Consider the following 18,481-nt stretch of genomic DNA (forward strand, 5'->3'; position numbering starts at 1 on the left):
CGTCTGTGCCGGCGACGCCGGCGAACGCGCACGCCACATCAATGACACCGATGGAGTTGGCGACCCGTACACCAGCATCTGGAGCGGAAAACAACTCGACGCGTGCCCCAACGAGCCGTAAATCGACCACAGGAGAGCGGATGGATATTTCCGCGGCTCAACCACATCAAAAACTGCCCACTAAGGGTGACGAGTGAGTCGACACTGACTCCGAATGGCGGAACCGCACCACCCCACAGTATACCAAAGTTGATGACGAGGGCTGGAGGACGGTGCTGACTCTCCACCGAAGAAAGCAGCAAGCGAGGGAACGCCAAGAAGCGCAGAGGAATGGCCCTCCTAACCAAAACGAATATCTAAATTTTACCGTAGACCCAGAAAATTCTGGGAACTACCGCTGCTGCCGCGCAAACGACTTTAATGTGATTGAACGACAGCACTAGGGCCTGCCGATTCCAACTCTATATATATAACCAGCCCATGTCAGAACGCCCTCATCGAGGCATGCGAAAGCAGTCACAAGTAAGCAGTTCTCGCTACACATCAAACGCGACTCAAACATCGCGATAGTGTTGACCCCCGACAAAGAGGTGGCTGATCATGTGCGCAAACTCACATCTATGGTGGTAAGCTACAGGCCACATGCGGTAAACGAATACGTTGCAAAAGGCGAGGGGGCAGTACGCGGGGTCATCCACGGACTGCCATCGCACACTCCACCCGAAACTATGTAGATAAATCTCCGCGTCCACACGTAAAACGTGGAAGTGATCTAAGCCTGAATGCTAGGAGAGTCTCAAAGTGTGGCTATCACCTTCTACGGAACTTTTGTTGCCCGATACGTGTATTATTATGGGGTCGAACTCACTTGCTACCCGTATTGCAACGCGGTGCAAATGTGTAATATCTGCCAACAAGTCGGACATCGAACCGACGTGTGTCAGCAACCAGAACCTCCCATCTGGAAAATCTGCAGCACCCGATAACCAACGAAATGGCACGACTGCAGCCCGCTGTGCGCCAAATGTGAAGAACAAGTGACCGGGACCGCAGTTACAGAAATAGCCTAGAGCAAGCTCGCCGCTACCCGCAGAACAACCCAAAGAAACTCGGAAGAAAGGAGACAACGCCTCGAGAACCTACAAGAACCATCCAAGTTGGTTCGCATCCGAGGACGAAGGGCGTGACAGCGACAGCCCAGAGCTTCTGAAGGTAACAAGAACGGCAACATCGAGATTTCAATCCAGCTACAGATCAAGATCCCGCTCCAGTTCCTGATGGCGGTCCAGACCAAAAACGAGATTCCAAGACCGTGGAAAAACACCAAGACCCCATCCCATCCCCAAAACCTCCTACAAACCAAACCACTGTCCAAGGGAGCTGCTGGACCAACCAATATCGGTGGCAAGACCGCAGGTAAGCTGGGCTCAGGTCGTACCTCACAATGCGAAACCAATTGCTCAAAATCCAGAATACCCGCCATGGTGGCTCAGCTAGCTAAGTCGTTGCACAGCTGAGCACGAGGTCGCGGGATGGAATCCCAGCCCCTGTGGCCACATTTCGATGGAGGTGTTGAAAAACCAGGAATCGGAGCCGAAGTAGAGAACGTCTTGTTTATTCGACGCTAGCGAAAAAAACTAAGAAATGCGGGCGCGCGCTCGTGTCCACGCTTGCTTCTGACTTCGTCTTCTCTCTTCTTTTTTCGGAGCAAAATATTTAACAGCTCCCGGCCGAACAATTCGCGTGTGCTTGCTTCTTTTCAAGACTGAGCTTGTCCAGCAGATTCTAGATGATGCAACATCCGTATCGGTCTCCGCAACGTGTTGCCACTAGAAGTGCGCACTTTGCCTGAGAGAACTTTGCCGTCGCTGTCCGGAAATAATTCTGTCACTTGTCCCATCTTCAACAATTGTCTTGGCGAGTTTAATTATTTTATCAGTACTATGTCTCCAAGCTTCACTGATTCTAAGTGTCTAGTTTCATTAATGTGAGCTGAACGAAGTTCTTGGAGGTACTCTCGTCGCCACCTGTTCCAGAGATTGTTTAACACATGTTCTCTGTGTTTCCATCTTCGTTGAAGTAATTCGCGCGACGACGGTGTCTCTTTTGATGCTGTGCTCGACAAGTTTGGAGGCATAGTCAATCCTTGGCCTAGAGCACTGCACGGGCTCGGGCTTACCCAAAAGCCCAGGCCCGGCCCGGCCATTGGGCCGGGCCGGGCCGGGTAGGGTAGTTTTTTCACGGGCTCGGGCACGGCATTGGCTTTTTGACCCGGGCCCGGGCCGGGCTCGGACTTTCTGGTGATGTGCACGTAACGTGCAGCGCGTCCTCGCGCGTCTCGACTCTGAAAAACCTGTTGCCCCGGCGCAGCTGGAAGCCATATAGCAGTGCTACTCCTTTGTACTTCCCTTCTTCCGTCGTATTTTGCGCTGTTTGAACAGAATGTAAAAGTCCAGAAAGACCGAAGTCGCCTCAAAACAAAGGATGTCATTGCATTCCTTACCTAAATCAATGTACTTAATGCTTTCAGCGCGCTGTAAGCGCATTCGCGACTTGCTGATTCTTCAAATGCGAATTGGTAAAACGATGATTGGTAAGATAATTCGTCACGCGGCTGAAATATGGCACTGCGCCCATCCATGATTGCGCGCATGTTCTTATCCGGCCGCCTTGCAGCAGCGCATTATGCTGCACCATGGAGGAGCGAGAAGCTTTCTTTCTCCATTTACTCCATCCATGCGCTGCGCACACGACCGGTCGTGGCTGCGCTTCGGCTATAGTGAACTTGAATACGGTTGAGTGGGACGAGCGGCTGGGGCGGCGTATGCTTTGCAGTGAGGCGCACGACGTGGAAAAATACTGCCGCGGCGCTGCGACAGAAGTGGATTGGGCCGCATCAAAGTCGCGCCGTTGGAAACTGTTGGCGATATATATACTGCTTGGTAGGGTTATTCGTACTACTTCGCGCACTGGCATTGGCGTTCAGACCACTGAAATGGTGTTCATATTTGTATTTGACATGTATTTGTGCCATCAGAATAAATTCATTTCATTCTCTTCTTTATTTTATTTTTTAGGGCCGCTCGGCGATCTTTTTCGGTCTCGGGCCGGGTTTGGGCCGGTTTCGAGCCGTGCTTGGGCCGGGTGCGGGCCTAAGGTAAAGGGGTGGCGGGCCGGGCCGGGCTAGGGTCTCGCCATAAAGCTTTTGCTTGGGCTCGGGCGGGCAGCCCAAGGTAAAAACGGGCCCGGGCCGGGCCCGGCCTGAAAAAATCGGCCCGTGCAGTGCGCTACTTTGGCCTTGGAGGAAATTACTTGGCATAAGTGGCGTTGGTTCAAAGGCTTCTGCATACACAAATATTATCCGTCGTGAATTTATCATCGATTCCATTTATAGAGCGTGGTCGAAAGTTCTTCATAGTTAAAGAAATTATTTCTAGTGTTTTCTTCAATGTAGACTTAACAGATTTAATGAGTCGTCCCCAGCATGCTGCCCACCATGGGGCTTGTTCGGTGATAAATTTCCAAACAATCCTGTGACTTCCGAAATACGATTGTACTTTCTGTGATTTCATTAATTCATAAAGCCGCTGGATCTCCCTTGAGGCCTTTCTAAATGTCTTGGCGTTGTCGGAATATGCAATCTTACAAATTCCTCGTCATGCCACAAATCGTTTAAATGCTAGCAGGAATTTGTCGTAAGTAAGACTAGTGACAAGCTACATGAAATGTCTGTTCTTCTAGACTTCTTCAGCCTTGAAGTAAGAAGCCGGGAACAGGCTATAATGATGACTTCTGACAAGAGAGAACAAGCCTCAACATCAAAATGACAATATAATGAGCATTTCCAAGGTTCTGCATCTATGTTAACCGTGAGACTGACTCCAGAGAGTTGTATACTGTGCGGAGACAAAAATAATTCGGTGGATGTCTGCCCAGTGGAACTAACATTAGACGAGAAAAAAGAGAAACTACGCAAATTAGGATGCTGCTTCCGCTGCGCTAGACACTATCACAAAGCTAAGGAATTCCGAAGCTGAAAGAGACTAAGCTGTGCGAAATGCAAGGGGCGACATATCACCACGATGTGCGACCCAAAATGGAAGCAGAAGAATACAGAAACACAAACAACTGTTTCCAGCTCGTCAACAGTGTCGCTAAAGTACGCAGTTCTTCTGCAGACCGCCCAAGTTTGGGCTTTGCGCCCTGGAAGTAGATTCTTTGTAAGAATGTTGATTGATGGTGGCAGTCAATGCAGCTTTATCACGGAAGAATTGGCTAGGAAGCTGAAAGCCACTATGTTAGCAGAAGAGCAGCTCACCATTTCGGGATTTGGAAACGTTTCAGCGCCACGGAAATATCGGAGAGTACGAGTCACGCTGCATAGCCAGTACGACTCAAGCTTACTTGAAGTAGAGGCTATAGAAGTTCCCGAAATATGCAATGACTTGCCAGCATTGACAGAGACAAATGTACTTGAAAAGTTGAAAAGCAAGAATTTACCTTTGGCTGACGTCAACGCAGTTCAGGTCTCGCCTGAGCCTGGAATAAGCGTGCTTATAGGTGCAGACTATTACTGGCAGCTCGTCAGCGGAAGAATTCGTCGACTGGACGACTCCTTGACCACCATCGAAAGTATCATCGGATGGAGACTTCATGGAGATACCAGAAGTCCACCTAAGTTCTACAAGCCGGAAACCGTAAGGAACTTCAACATATGCCTAACGAAAGCCAACGTTTCCCAGCAACTGAGGTCTTTCTGTGAAGCAGAACACCTGGGACTGACTAACGAAGAGAGACTTTCGAAAGATGATGAATACGTCCTAAAGAACTACGTGGAATAAACTATTAGAAACAATGGTCGCTATCAAGTTGAATTGGCGTGGCGCGGCAATTGTTCCCAGTTTAAAAACAACCGGGATGTCGCTTTACAGAGGCTGGAGTCCTTGCAGAGAAGGCTACATAGAGAACGAGAGTTTCAGAAGGAATATGACACTGCCATTAGGAGCTACTATAACAACGACTATGCTGAGATGGTCACAACCGACAGTACGAATGAACATATCACGTACTATATGCCACACCGAGCAGTAGTGAGACGCGACAGAGCTACGACGAAAGTACAGGTGGTGTTCGGCGCCTCTTCTCGTGCTTCGGACTCACCTTCACTCAACGACGTCTTGTGGACCGGGCCGAATTTGAACCCCAACATCCTAGACTTACTGCTGAAGTTTCGCAGCTTCAAGATTGGAATTTCCGCCGACATCGAAAAAACGTTTCTTCAAGTGTCGCTGGCTGAACACGACCGAGACGCGTTTCGTTACTTCTGGTTTAAAGAAGGGTCTTCCAATATTCCAAGAACTGTGCATGGCAAGGGTTCCTTTTGGCGCCTGCAGCAGTCCCTTTCTCCTTGCTGCAACTCTGCGACACCACTTCCAACTGGTAGAAGACAAATACCCTTCTACTGCCAAAGTATTCAAAGATCATGTCTACGTTGATGACTTGGTCATCGGAGCACAGAACAAAGAAGCGCAGCAAGTCGTTAGCGATTGCTTCAATATCTTGAAAGAGGCAGGAATGCATCTAACAAAGTGGACGACAAATGCTGGACAGTTACGAAACTTTTACAATAGTATAGGCGTAAAGGTACAGTTCGATGTAGAAAACTAAAAGAAGATTCGTAGTCTCGTTTGGGATACCGAGGAAAGACACTTTAAAGCCATCACTAACGAAGATGCTTGAATCATTGAGCGAACAAAAGGTTACGAAGAGACAGATCTTAAGCTTCCCCTCACTCATGCAGGATCCTTTTGGATTTTTAGCGCCTTTCGTGCTGGTAGTCAAGTTATTTATACAATGGCTGTGGCTAGATAAATACACCTGGGATGCGCCACTTCGTGAGTGCCTTCTTATAGAGTCTAGAGCGTGGACTAAAGGCCTCAGAACTGTTAATCAGCTGGAAGTGTAGGGACATTTTGGTCAATCCCTCCTGGACAAGAATGTGCAGGTTACCATCCATGCTTTTAGTGACAAGCTCCAGATGAACTGCTCTGACGACGGCACACGTGAATATGAGTATATAACACTTCTTCGTTGGCCCTCCGTTAGCTTTGTGTTGAAGTGGTCCGGCAAAATCGATACCACTGACTTCGAAAGGTGGCGAGGGCTGAGCACGTTCGGCTGTCAGAGGCGCGAAGGGCTCCGAGTATTGCTTGCAGGAATGTCGCCGGCAGACTATGCATTCGTGAAACTAGAGAACGTCTTGTTTATTCGACGCTAGCGAAAAAAAACTAAAAAATACGGGCGCGTGCTTGTGTCCAGGCTCGCTTCTGACTTCGTCCTCTTCTCTTCTTTTTTCGGAGCAAAATATTTAACAGGAGGTGAAATGCAAAAACCTCCGTGTGTTTGCGTTGTAGTACACGTCAAAGAACTCCGGGCGGTCAAAATTAATCCGAAGCCCTCGAATACGGCGTGCCTCATATTCAGAACTGGTTTTGGCGGTTAAAACCCAAGAAAGCAGAAAATACAGAATATCAAAGAATAATTGAGGAAAACCGCTTTCTAAAAGCTATGCTGGCCGAGATTAAGCAGGAGCTCGCCGCTTTCAAACAATCTTTAAACAACAGTGTTAGCCGCGACCAGATCAATCACAAAAACCCCGGAGCAGCAGGGACCAATCAACAATAGCAAACAGCTCTCCGAAATAACACAACAGATCCGGGTCGTCTTCGCAGAAATACGTACGCCGAAGCGATAGGTACACGAATCAATCAATTCCACAAAGACAGCCGTCCGCAGCAAGCGCACTAGCGACCGCCTGAGGGTTCCGACCCACCGTCCCAAAATTCTGGAAACGACGTATGGCGAAGGCGCCAATCATGGCTACCCACGGGAACAGATTTCTCGACAACCTCGAGGTGTGGCAATGGAACACTTGCACACGCAAAAACAAGCATGCAATTCTTACACAATGCACATAGTCGGCACCAATCCCGCCAGACATTATATGCATCCAAGAAATTGGCAGCAAGCTTAGGGGTTACGATACCCACTGGAATCCCGCTTTACTGCGAATCGCTACTTTTGACAAAACGAATGTTGCGCTATGTGTTCAGCACATGCCCGATTGCGAGATAAAACTTCAGATAGTAACGATTTGGCCATACAGAACAAACAAAGCAAAAACAATTATAACGAACGTATACATTCTGCTTAGGGAGAAATAAATAGACTTTCGCCGCCTCGTGGATTTTACGACGAAGGAAGTTTTGAGGGGGAACAAAATCATAATACTAGGGGACTTCGATGCACCACACTCAAACTGGGGCTACCCGGACGATACATATAAACGGAAGACATTACTGGAATCAACAGAACAAAAGGGTCTATCACTCCCAGGCACTCACTCCCACTTGCATGGTCAATAGCGTATCAAGAGACACGACACCGGACTTAACGTTTACCAACTACACGAACCGTGTCAGGTGGACAAACAAGGAAGAAAATTTAGACAGCGATCATAACAAAATAACATTAGCAATACATTCCCCCATAATTAAGGAGGACAATGGGATCCACCGTAATAACGGACTGGACGGCCTTTAGGGCACCACGGGACCAACCCCATGGGGACGAAAACAAGACATCATGGGCCCTTTACATTAGGATTTTACATGAAAAAAAAACGAAAGCGATAACAATAATTACGGAAACACCGATAGTAGACGGACATCTCTCACACTTATAGGAAGCTCGACGGAGTCTAACTAAAAGATGAAAATGACAGATACAAAATTCTTGTATTATGTAGAGGTGCAATGGCTGCAGCTGGCTCCTTGCATGTGAGGTATTTTATGTTCCGGTAGCCATGCTACGCACGCCAAAGTCAACTCACATGTGTAATGCCAACAAGGATTTCCTGGACATCGATAAGTATCTCAGAGGAAGCCATGGAAAGTTTTCGCTCATAAATGTGGTAAGTTGTTTAGCGTTCAAATAATGTTTGGGGAGCTATTCCCGGTTTCAAAAAAAAAATTTTCAAATTCTTAACTGCTGTCATGTTTTTATTTTAAACTAATTGTAAGGTCTGTAAACAAAGACACGACCATTTACCTGGTGCAAGTTTTAAGTGATGAATGAACATAGCGCGTCATACAAGAAAATGTTGAAACAATTGCTTTTCTTTTTCTTTCGTTAGGATGACACGCCAGCAACCAGCCCATTGCCTTGGCCAAAGATTACGTGGACCAATGCAAAGAAGGCACCCTACTGTGGAAAACAAAAAGTCAATTCGACACTTCCTGATGATATACCTCTTAAGAAATCCCTTGTTTTATGCCTAACGGCATACTACATAGGGATCTTTACGTCCTCAAGTTGATATGCCCAGACCCTTGCAATATTGCAAATCATAGTGATAAATACCTATTTGTTTCCCAGGTGTGTCACAGGAAGCAAGTGGTTCAAGTTCATTGAAAAAGTTAAGGGGACTTCGATGCACCACACTCAAACTGGGGCTACCCGTTAAATAGCAGAATATAAGTTTCCCCGAAAGAAAGCGAATACAAACGTTGGTTTCTCGTTGCCCTCAGTACAGGGCATTGCTTTTGGCGTTTGTATAATTTTACAGTAAATATTTATTTGTACACGTGTGCATTGTTTCCGGCATCCTTATTCACACTGGAGAAAGCAGGATCGGTTGAACCATGCAGCTGCTATACTCCGTCAAGTCGTTCTTAACCAACGTGGTGCTGCTGGGAAAGTACATTATAGAGAAACGCGGTGCCACCAGCGAACGGCCAGTAATTAAAACAAAAGAGTGACAAGTTTTCATCGCTTGTCCAGCCACATGCGTGCTGATAGCCTGTATTCCTTTCAGTGCCAAATCCATGTAAGCAGTGGAGGGAGGGCCTGTCTGCTGAAAATTCTTTAAACCTCTGTGTGTGATATAATGTCTTCACTGAAAAGAAAACTAAGTGGTCAAAATTAATCAGCAATCCAGTGCTATACAGCGGTGCTGAGTCCCACATTAGGGAGGGCACCACAGCACCCCCCCCCCCCGGCCCTCAATGCCCATCACACTAAAAAAGATGACCGAAGGCTCGCTTTCACGAACTTCATTATTTAATTCAAGTGAAATATTTTAAGAATGTTGTACGAGCACCTAGAAATAGGTGGCATGGTGCTGATGGCTAAAAGAAAATGTGGGAAACGGAGCTTCTCCAAGTTCTTCTAGTTTTCGCAAAGCCGTTCATCGTTTTCTTCTAAGTCGACGACATGCAAAGGTCAAGTGCGTATAGACAACGTTTTCGGGGCTCTGGGATAAAAAAAAACAGTGGACAAAAAATCCCACCTCGTACCAAAATTTACGCAGGCTACCTCCACCATACGTTGTCCTTAGCACCTACGTGTAGCTCCAGAACTTTAGGCAGCAATAATCGATGTAGTCAAATTCATTTTTAATCAACCCATCACTCCGCTGAAATTTGTAGCGCCAACAATAGACAACGACACAGTGAAGGTGTCCTTGTCTATTATGCGCGCTACAAACTTCACCATGAATACGTACCAACTCGCCCACCTATCAGTTCTGTTGCAACGCATCGCTATACCACGTTCTGACTTTGTGCGGCACGCAGTGCCTCTCAGTTAACCTTAAGTAAGTAAATAAATAAATAAATAAATAAATAAATAAATAAATAAATAAGTGCGTGTAATACGCAAACAAAGACGATAATTAGATGGCTATCTCATGTACTCTACAAAAATAAACAAACATTCTCCTGCCGCCTGTGCATGCAAATACAGCTGTATTTTCATGTATAGCACTTATATGTTTACAGGCACTCCTGTCTAACTGCGCCGCATGTACCAAAAATTCATCAAATGGGAAAACACGTATACGCTTTGTCACTGTGTGAAAGCGCCTTATTATTTTCATGCATTGCATAGTATATTGCAGTGAATGGCGCTTCCGAGAAAATGTTCCAGTAAAGTTGGGTGGAAAACGATGCTTCATCCAGTGGTGCAGCAGAACTGACAAAAATCGCGTCCGAAATATTTTTTATGGTGCAATTGTAAACGGTGTGATTTTCGCGCAGTCTCAGCTCTGAGACGAGTATGAGGCGATTTATATAGAGAAGCGGGATCACCACACCCGCATGCTTTCCAGATGTTCTGGAAAATATTATGGCCACTGAAAAAGCCTGTACCAGAATGTCGCAAATGTTTCGGCGAGGAGTACTGTCTGAACCTATAAATTCCGTCCACGTTAGCGGTAAGGCTTTCGTCACAGTGCGACGGCTTTCTGAGCCGCGTCTACTGCGGCAGAGGTGTCCAAAGTATACACAGCAGATTTCCCAGGCGACCGTCCGCCGCGCAACTAAAGGGTTCATAGACGACCGCGAAGCATGCATACAGTGAGCGCCAAATCATCGCTGCACCGGCGTCGCAAACATCGGCTACACTTGCTATTCAAGACAAACTAATGCATGCTAGAATAAAGTCATCGGCAAATAATCCATTTTTGGAGAAGCAATCTCTACTGTCAGAAGTTTAGTGTGCACCGACGAGAGTTCCCACACAAAAGTTCAGCTGCAGGGCAAGGCGAACGGCTCATCTGGTCGGCCGTGATTGCATCGTAGCCGACAACACTTGGAATATGAGCGTATTTTCTTCTTACTGTGAAATTATTGCGGGGAGAGGGTCAAGCACCAACAATGGTAACAAAACATTGCGGTTTGTGAGCGTCGGTGGTGTTGGGACTCGGCTAGCGTTTAGGCCGGTGATCCTCCAGCCATAGGGATGAGTACATCCGGGAGTAGGAGCGAGAGAAAAAGGATTTGTTCTTCAACATTTACAGTGGCTCCATATAAAGAAGCTGACCCCATGTAGAAGCACATTTATTGATTTATTTATTTACTCGCCAGGGTACCCATGGCGCCTTCACTAGGCATTAGAGTGGGGGGGGGAGGGGGGGTACATAACAGAAAAAAGAAAAGAATCATAATACAGGCACCATAGGATAAACACCACCACACGTTCATTACTATACTATTGCATCATGAAGAAACTGTGTACACATGTTATTTGAAGTTATGTTCACAATATCACGTAGTCACCGATTCCAGTCACAGTTTGTATTGGGGAAAAGGACATTCTAAACACGTTAGTTCTACATAAAGTTTCTTTCACTTTGAGTTCATGATCAACTCTAATAGACACGTAGTCAGGCAAATCTAAATAGCTCATGCGTTCCATACCTCTTCTTGAATGAAAAATACCATAGAACAGTTTTAATTATTGAATTAGACGTCCTTTCTGTAGCATTTCCCCCTCCCATTTTTTGGCCTCTGTTACACTAAAATTCCTTGTGTAATTTTTAAATACAACGCGCACAGCCCTACTCTGAACTCTTTCCAGCTTGTCTATGTTTGTTCGTGTCCAAGGATCCCAAACCGTGCTGGCATATTCAAGTATTGGTCGGACACTAGAAAGATAGAGTAGAGCCTTTGCTTTGATTGAAAATTGTTTTGTGTTTCTTTTCATAAATCCTAGCACACGAGATGCTTTGGCGTTAAGATGATCAATGTCAGTGTCCAAGGTAAATCAGTGATGACATACATTCCCATATATTTAAAATCTGGCACAGTAAACAGTTGCGTCCCATTATATAAAAATCAGTCTGCAATTGTTTCTTTTTTCTTTTTATAGAAACACATGTGCACTGTTTTTTTTTAAATTAAGGTTCATATGTCATGTTGAACGCCACCGTGTAATCTTGTCGATGTCACCTTGCAATATTGCGCAAACTTTAAATTATTATTAACCCTGTACAATACGCAGTCATCTGCGAACATGCGCACAGTACAGTTAATATCCTCAACAATGTCATTAAGGTACCTCCAAAAAAGCAGTGGGCCAAGCACCGACCCTTGTGGTACTCCCGACGTCACGTCAGCCTCACCTGATTTTTCTCCGTTAATAACAGCCCTCATATGTCTAAGCTGCAGATTATTTTTTACACAATTAAACACAGTGGTGTCAATGTCATACCATGACAACTGTTGCATTAACAAATCATGTTGCACAACGTCAAAAGCTTCCTTGAAATCAAGATAATCAATAGTTCCGCCTTTATCCAATGAACTTGCTGGGTCATGAGTTAATTCCGTGAGCTGCATGACACAGAAAAATCCACTGCGGAAGCCATGCTGGTAATTGTTAAGCAGGGTTTTCGCATTTAAATGCTTAATTATATTAGAGAAAAGAACATCTTCTAGAACCTAGCACACTGTACTAGTTAACGACACGGGACGGCAGTTCAACACCAAATATCGTGGTCCAGATTTGTGCACCGGTACATTTGCCCTTTTACAATCAGACGGCAGGCTGCTCCCTTCGATCGATTTTGTAAACAGACGATATAAATATTTTCAAACTAAACATGCACAAGATGATAACAAAGCATTCGGTATTTAGTCTGGACCATTGGCCTTACTAGGATTTAATTTCTTTAAAATAGCTTCAATTCCGCGCAGAAAAGACACAACCTTTTCCATAGTAACATCACAAGATCTCGTAGTAAAATTCGTGAGCAAGTGTGCATGAGTAGAAAATACCGATGTGAAAAACGATATAAAGCATTCAGCTTTCTGACGATTGTTATACACAAACGTGCCGCCGTTATCAATAATAAGTATTGTTACATCATCCTTACCGTTTTATATTGAAGATCAGCCACATTCTTTCGGACGATCTTTTATTCTCAAGTCTAGGGTTTCAAAGTAATTGGCCTTTGCTTTTTTTATGGCGTCATTCAATGTAACTGTAAGAATTTGCAAAGTTTCTTTTGCCCCTCTCTCCTGTCTTTTTTTTTTATTGTAGGCTTTCTGCCTCTTGCGGACTAATCTTTGCACATCGCCCGTAAACCAAGGCTTACTTTTGCTGCGTCTAGCTGATATCCGCCATGAGGAAATGTGTCGCTCACGTAATTCCAACAATTAAATTTTGCACCTTACCCACATTTCTTCTATATCAGACGTGTCAGACAGCGTCTCGAAAACGTCATAGTACCGGTCAAGTGCCTCTGTTATCATCACAGTATTCGCTTTCTTATAGCTATATATTCGCCTTGCCCCGCTATGTACAACTTTTACATGGCGCAAGCTCAGCTCGCAAAGGACAGCGCTATGATCACTTATACCAGGCACGACTAGTGTTTCCTGTAGAGATGGGTCGCTCAGGAACGAGCCGGATCTTGTGAGCGGCTCTTTTTAAAGAGCGAGTGAGCGGTCGTTCAGTAAAAATGAGCGGCGGTTCTTTTAGAGAAAGGGAGCCGGTTCTCTCGCGTTACGAGAGCCGTGCCGATGCGTTCCGTCAGAGCCGGGTCAGGCCCCGGAAACTCTCGAGTTCACCAAATGGCCACAGAGGGCGAAAAATCAACCGCGGCGCGTTCCAGCATAAGCGCGCAAGTGGAGCTACTGTAATTTGGTCGCATACTTTAGTTTGTGTTTTTTCTGCTAGGGGCGCTCAACGGGGCTCAGTATTTCATCTATTAATGTACATATAATAACCGACAAACACAGTTACGGTGTCATTTGTTTATAAAATAAGTATTGTGTTGTTTTTATTTGACTTCTGTTATTAAATTCCTTGCTTTGTTACTTGAATAAAGGTTTTGAGGCCTCACTCACGTGTGATCAGCAGCAGCCCACTGGTATCGATTGCAGTCCGTGCCGTTTATCGATTCAAATTGTACGGCGGTAGTATTTGGGAGCGGGGTGGTCGTTTATGTTGAGCAGCATCACGCAGGTTCGTTTTAATTAGTTATCAGTAATATCTCAGCCAGTTTATGCGTATAAAATTCGATAGCTGCCACCAAGCGAAGTTGTTTAAAGACGGTAAACTTTATCAGCTGGCGGCGTTTCACTAGCATAACGGCTGCATGCACGGCTTCCGCCGTTTGTGATCTGCCGCGTCTGGCCGCGTAATGACGTGTTGCTCGAAAAATAAAGTGCTGGCCAGCACGAAAATTCATCGCTGGAACCGAGAACAGTCTGCTTGAAGACTACCCACGAAAGCGGATTAACCTTGCAGCCCCTGGGCTTGTGCGCCGGTGAGTAAAAAAGCAGTGCTTCGCATTTTCAACTTTGAATTTCTTTGCGTGCGAGGCGGATAAAGCAGATTCCTGTCGTCATTTCTTAAAAGTAGAAAATAATAATAATTATAAAGTTATTGCCCTTCCAAAGCAATTAAAACGAGGCTCTTGCTATTTTGCCAAGTTGCTAAAATTGCTAACATGAGTACGGCATAGATAATAAAGTTTTGGCTGTTTCTGCATAAATGATGCACCGCGATAAGTTCACTGCACATTAGTGACAAGTGTACTTCCGGTGATACAGTTAGATTAACTGCATTTGAGACATAATAAAATGACTGTGTTTATTACTAGTATCTGGCAGAAACAATTGTCATCTAATCGAGGCTTGACTAAGCACAGCCCACACAAGGACACCACTGAAAGAAATGCACACTCAAAACAGTGTTGGTGTGTGTGTGTGTGTTTTTCTGTCATGGAGCGTTTCGTGCATTGTTCTCTGTCATACATGAATCACAAACTCAGGCACACTTCCACCATAGTAATTGAGGCTCTTTTTCCTTTCGATTCCAGCCTCCAAGACGCTGCTCATATTTGGACTCATCCCTTTGGACTCTATTGTCTCTGAACGTACAAGTCAACCGTGAATGTGTCACCACTGGAAGTAACATCAAGGGCCAGCATCATCACAGGGTATGTATTTGAACACTTCAACTAGAACCGTTATTTATTCATTATGGGACAAACTTTTGTTTCACCATTTTTTGCTTGCATGTGTGTCATGGCTTTGTCATTTCTCTTTTCAGGAAGACGGACAAAAGAGAGATTATTGGTCTGCAAGCTGCCCACGCTAAGCCACAAGATGCTCAACTGTCACCATAATGACAACAGGTCCTCTTGAACTACGTGCCTCACTATGAAATGTTTGGAAGTTTACCAGATAGAGAGGTGTGAGCCCTGTTAGGAAAGCAGCAGTCTACAGTTCTGTATCGTACCGAGCGGGAATGAGAAATTTGGCATACAAGCTTAGTTGCTTTTAAGGGCGTTTTATGACAATCGGGGAAGTAACATGTTGAGTCCCAACTTGTTTCTTTTCCAGTCATTATAGCCGTGACGACCAGAACAGAAACAATGTAGCAAGCTCCTACTTGCTAATGCACAAACTCTGTCATCTGCTCTGTGCAAATCAATTTGACGGGCATTAGTACCATGAAGTATCACATGCTCCCTCACAACGATACTTTGTTACATGAAAATGCAAAGAATTTTAAAATGATCAAAAGCGCCTAATGCAATTTTAAGGAAATGATACTTCATGTTGACTGAAACTCTGGCAGTCACTCTTCATTTTATTTTTTGTTTAAAGTACCCTCAGGGCCACCTGGCATTAAAGAGGGGAGTGGTTACAAAGTAGTAGAGTAAAACAAACAAGTGCAGTGAGTTCTTGTAACATAATGATTCTCCTGATTATACAATGTTAGCTAATGTTTTGCAAAAAGTTTGTTATCTGTGATGGCTACGATACTTGGTGGTTACATTTCTGAGATGTACGGGGCATGAAAGAAAGACTTCGTGTTACATGAATCAATCCCTACCTTACTGCGATGATCGACGCAATTTGAAATGCACTGAGGCCGCAGTATGAAGTCGTCATGAAGTGTGGTGCGATAAAAAAATTTACGAAATAGCAAAAGATGGCCGACTCTGCGGCGATTAGCTAGTGGAATGAGTGCTAGACTAGTTTACATTGAAGTTATACTTGCGGTACGGTTATAATTAGAAATAATGAAACGAGTAGAGTTACTGTGTACTAGTTCAAGTGAAGTAATAAGATTAACGCGACTGGCATCCCGTATTGCAGATGCATATTCAAGTTTCGAGCGAATTAGTCTTCTAAAGCTGTAGTTCTAAAGTAGACAGTGCTTTGGAAAAGTTGCGCCATAAGTACCCGAGCATGTTATTTGCATTGCTAATGATTCACTCTATATTAATGGTCCAATTTAAGTTATTTGTAATGTTTACACCGATATATTTATATGGCATGACAAAATCTAAGGGAACGTTAACATGGCAAGTGCTAGGATTACAATTAGATCTGGAAATACGCATTATTTTACATTTGTTTACTACAAGAGGCTCATATACAGTTTGCATGAAATCAATAACTAGGCTAGTACTGCACCATAAGAGATATCTAGAAAAGGCAAGCTCACACAACCGGCCAGCCTATTTCACACTTCACAAACTTGAGAAATCACTAAAAACAAATATTGTTTCTCTTCAAACAGCAGATGACAAACCTGAGCGCCGTGTGCTCCCAAAAAGATTTTGAAATGTACTCGCAGAATAAGTTCAGCTTAACATTCAGCTAATCAACAGTGGACGAGCACGGGAAACCTCACCTGAGCATTAAATGTGCAGCAGAATAATATCCAGAGCACAAAATATGTGGTGTAAAATTTAGCATAACGCCCCCCCCCCCTACACTTCGTGCTACGAGAGCAATGGGACATTGCAGCTCGAGCTCATCTTGCTGACAGTACATTTCTGCCGAGCATTTTTTTATGTTCCTTTCTTTACTCTAGCTGAAATCGTCGAACGCTGAGAATGTAAATCGTCAAGCAGCACTGTACGCAATACAAGTACGAGGGCAGCTCAGCATACATATCACTGTCTGAACCTTCGTTCGCCCTTCTTTACGGCACGCCGAACACGATGAGAAAACTTCGCTCGATTTCAGCTTTGCGTTCCATTAAATAGATGGTTATTTGTGTTTCTGTATGTTGTAAACTCGGTGACGGACAACATTAAGTCCACCTGAGCTGTACGAAAATTGTGAGCATGTACTGCCTCATTCACCATTGACAATAAACAATGTAAGCTTACTTGTTTGAAGTGTTTTATTGCCAGTTGAGGCCTCTCGGTCACCTGGCGACATATACAGATATCTGTAGTCATGTTATAGTACAGTACACACGAATACCGCCCCGAAAGCGGTAACAAAACGTCCAAAACCAGCGAGCGAGCAGCGCGACCAGCCCTACGAACCGCTACCGTAGCGGCCATATTGCTCACTACGTAATGATGATGATGTTAGTTTCGATTCTGCCACCGCCATCTCTCGGTCGCATACTTTAGTTCACAACGCCACCGCTACGCTTATTTCCGTTGCACTGTGGAAGGTACAGTTTCCCTTCTTTAAGTTGTATGGGTGTTCTGTGGCCGGGTCTCCTGCTGTGTGCGACTTCCGCGCCATCTATTAGCTGTACGAGAAAGCAACTGCCCTCCCCCCCTTTCTCGCAAGAGTTGCCTTCACCCTCTCGCCTTCGGCTGAAGAACGAAAAAACCGCTGACTTACTGAACCACCGCTCCCTCGCTCTTCAAAAGAGCGGATCAAAAGATCCCGCTCGCTCCTGAGCCCTTAGGAGCCAGCCACTCTTTCGCCTCGGCTCCCTCGCTCTTCAAAAGAACCGGCTCGTTCCTGAGCACTTAGAGCCAGCCACTCTTTTCGCCTCGGCTCCCTCGCTCTTCAAAAGATCCGGCTCGCTCCTGAGCGCTTAGGAGCCAGCCACTCTTTTCGCCTCGGCTCCCTCGCTCTTCAAAAGAACCGGCTCGTTCCTGAGCACTTAGAGCCAGCCACTCTTTTCGCCTCGGCTCCCTCGCTCTTCAAAAGATCCGGCTCGCTCCTGAGCGCTTAGGAGCCAGCCACTCTTTTCGCCTCGGCTCCCTCGCTCTTCAAAAGAACCGGCTCGCTCCTGAGCGCTCAGGAGCGGGCCGCTCTTTTGAAGACCGAGGGAGCCGTGGTTCAGTAAGTGAGCGGCGGTTCTTTCGGAGTGAGGAAGCCGGTTCTCTCTCTTTGAATGAGTCGTGCCAAACCGTTCAGAGCTGGGTCTTCTGCTGGGTTTCGATGATTTTCGATTTCTGACCGACGAATGGTGGCCAGTGTGGGCCGACTCGCGCTACTGGTACTCGCTCGCAGTGTGTTGTGTGCGCAGCAGTCCCCTTGGTTTTTTGTGCGTCTTATGGTGTGGCACCCGATACCACCGAGGGGAGAAGTAAAGAAGTCTTAATTAGCAAAGGATGGTACCGTTCGTTGCCTGCTGCTGTTCGAACGATGTCCCATGACTCTCACCGATCGCACATCGTGCGCTGGTCCAATAACACTTCGAAGATGGTCTTCCGTGTCCTTAAAGGGCTCCTAAACCACCTCAGATATTTTTGAACATTTCAAGTAAACGCGCATCGAGTTCAGAATACCATCAAAATCAGCGATGCCAAACGCTGCAGCGCTATCCGCTGCAGGAGCGCCACAAAAAAAAAAAAAATGCCGTTCTCCCCTCGCCTGTCCGGTATCCCCAGGGTCGGTATTTTGTAGCGATGCCTTTA

General features: G+C 45.6%; 1 protein-coding gene across 8 annotated transcripts in view; it reads right to left on the bottom strand.

Moving 5' to 3' along the window:
* LOC119444336 (venom metalloproteinase antarease-like TtrivMP_A) overlaps positions 1-18,481 on the bottom strand; it is a 1,295,510-nt gene that overhangs the window by 195,091 nt on the left and 1,081,938 nt on the right. The window lies entirely within an intron of this gene.

The sequence above is a fragment of the Dermacentor silvarum genome, chromosome 3 (assembly GCF_013339745.2).
Source record: "Dermacentor silvarum isolate Dsil-2018 chromosome 3, BIME_Dsil_1.4, whole genome shotgun sequence".
In the NCBI taxonomy this organism is placed as follows: Eukaryota; Metazoa; Arthropoda; class Arachnida; order Ixodida; family Ixodidae; genus Dermacentor; species Dermacentor silvarum.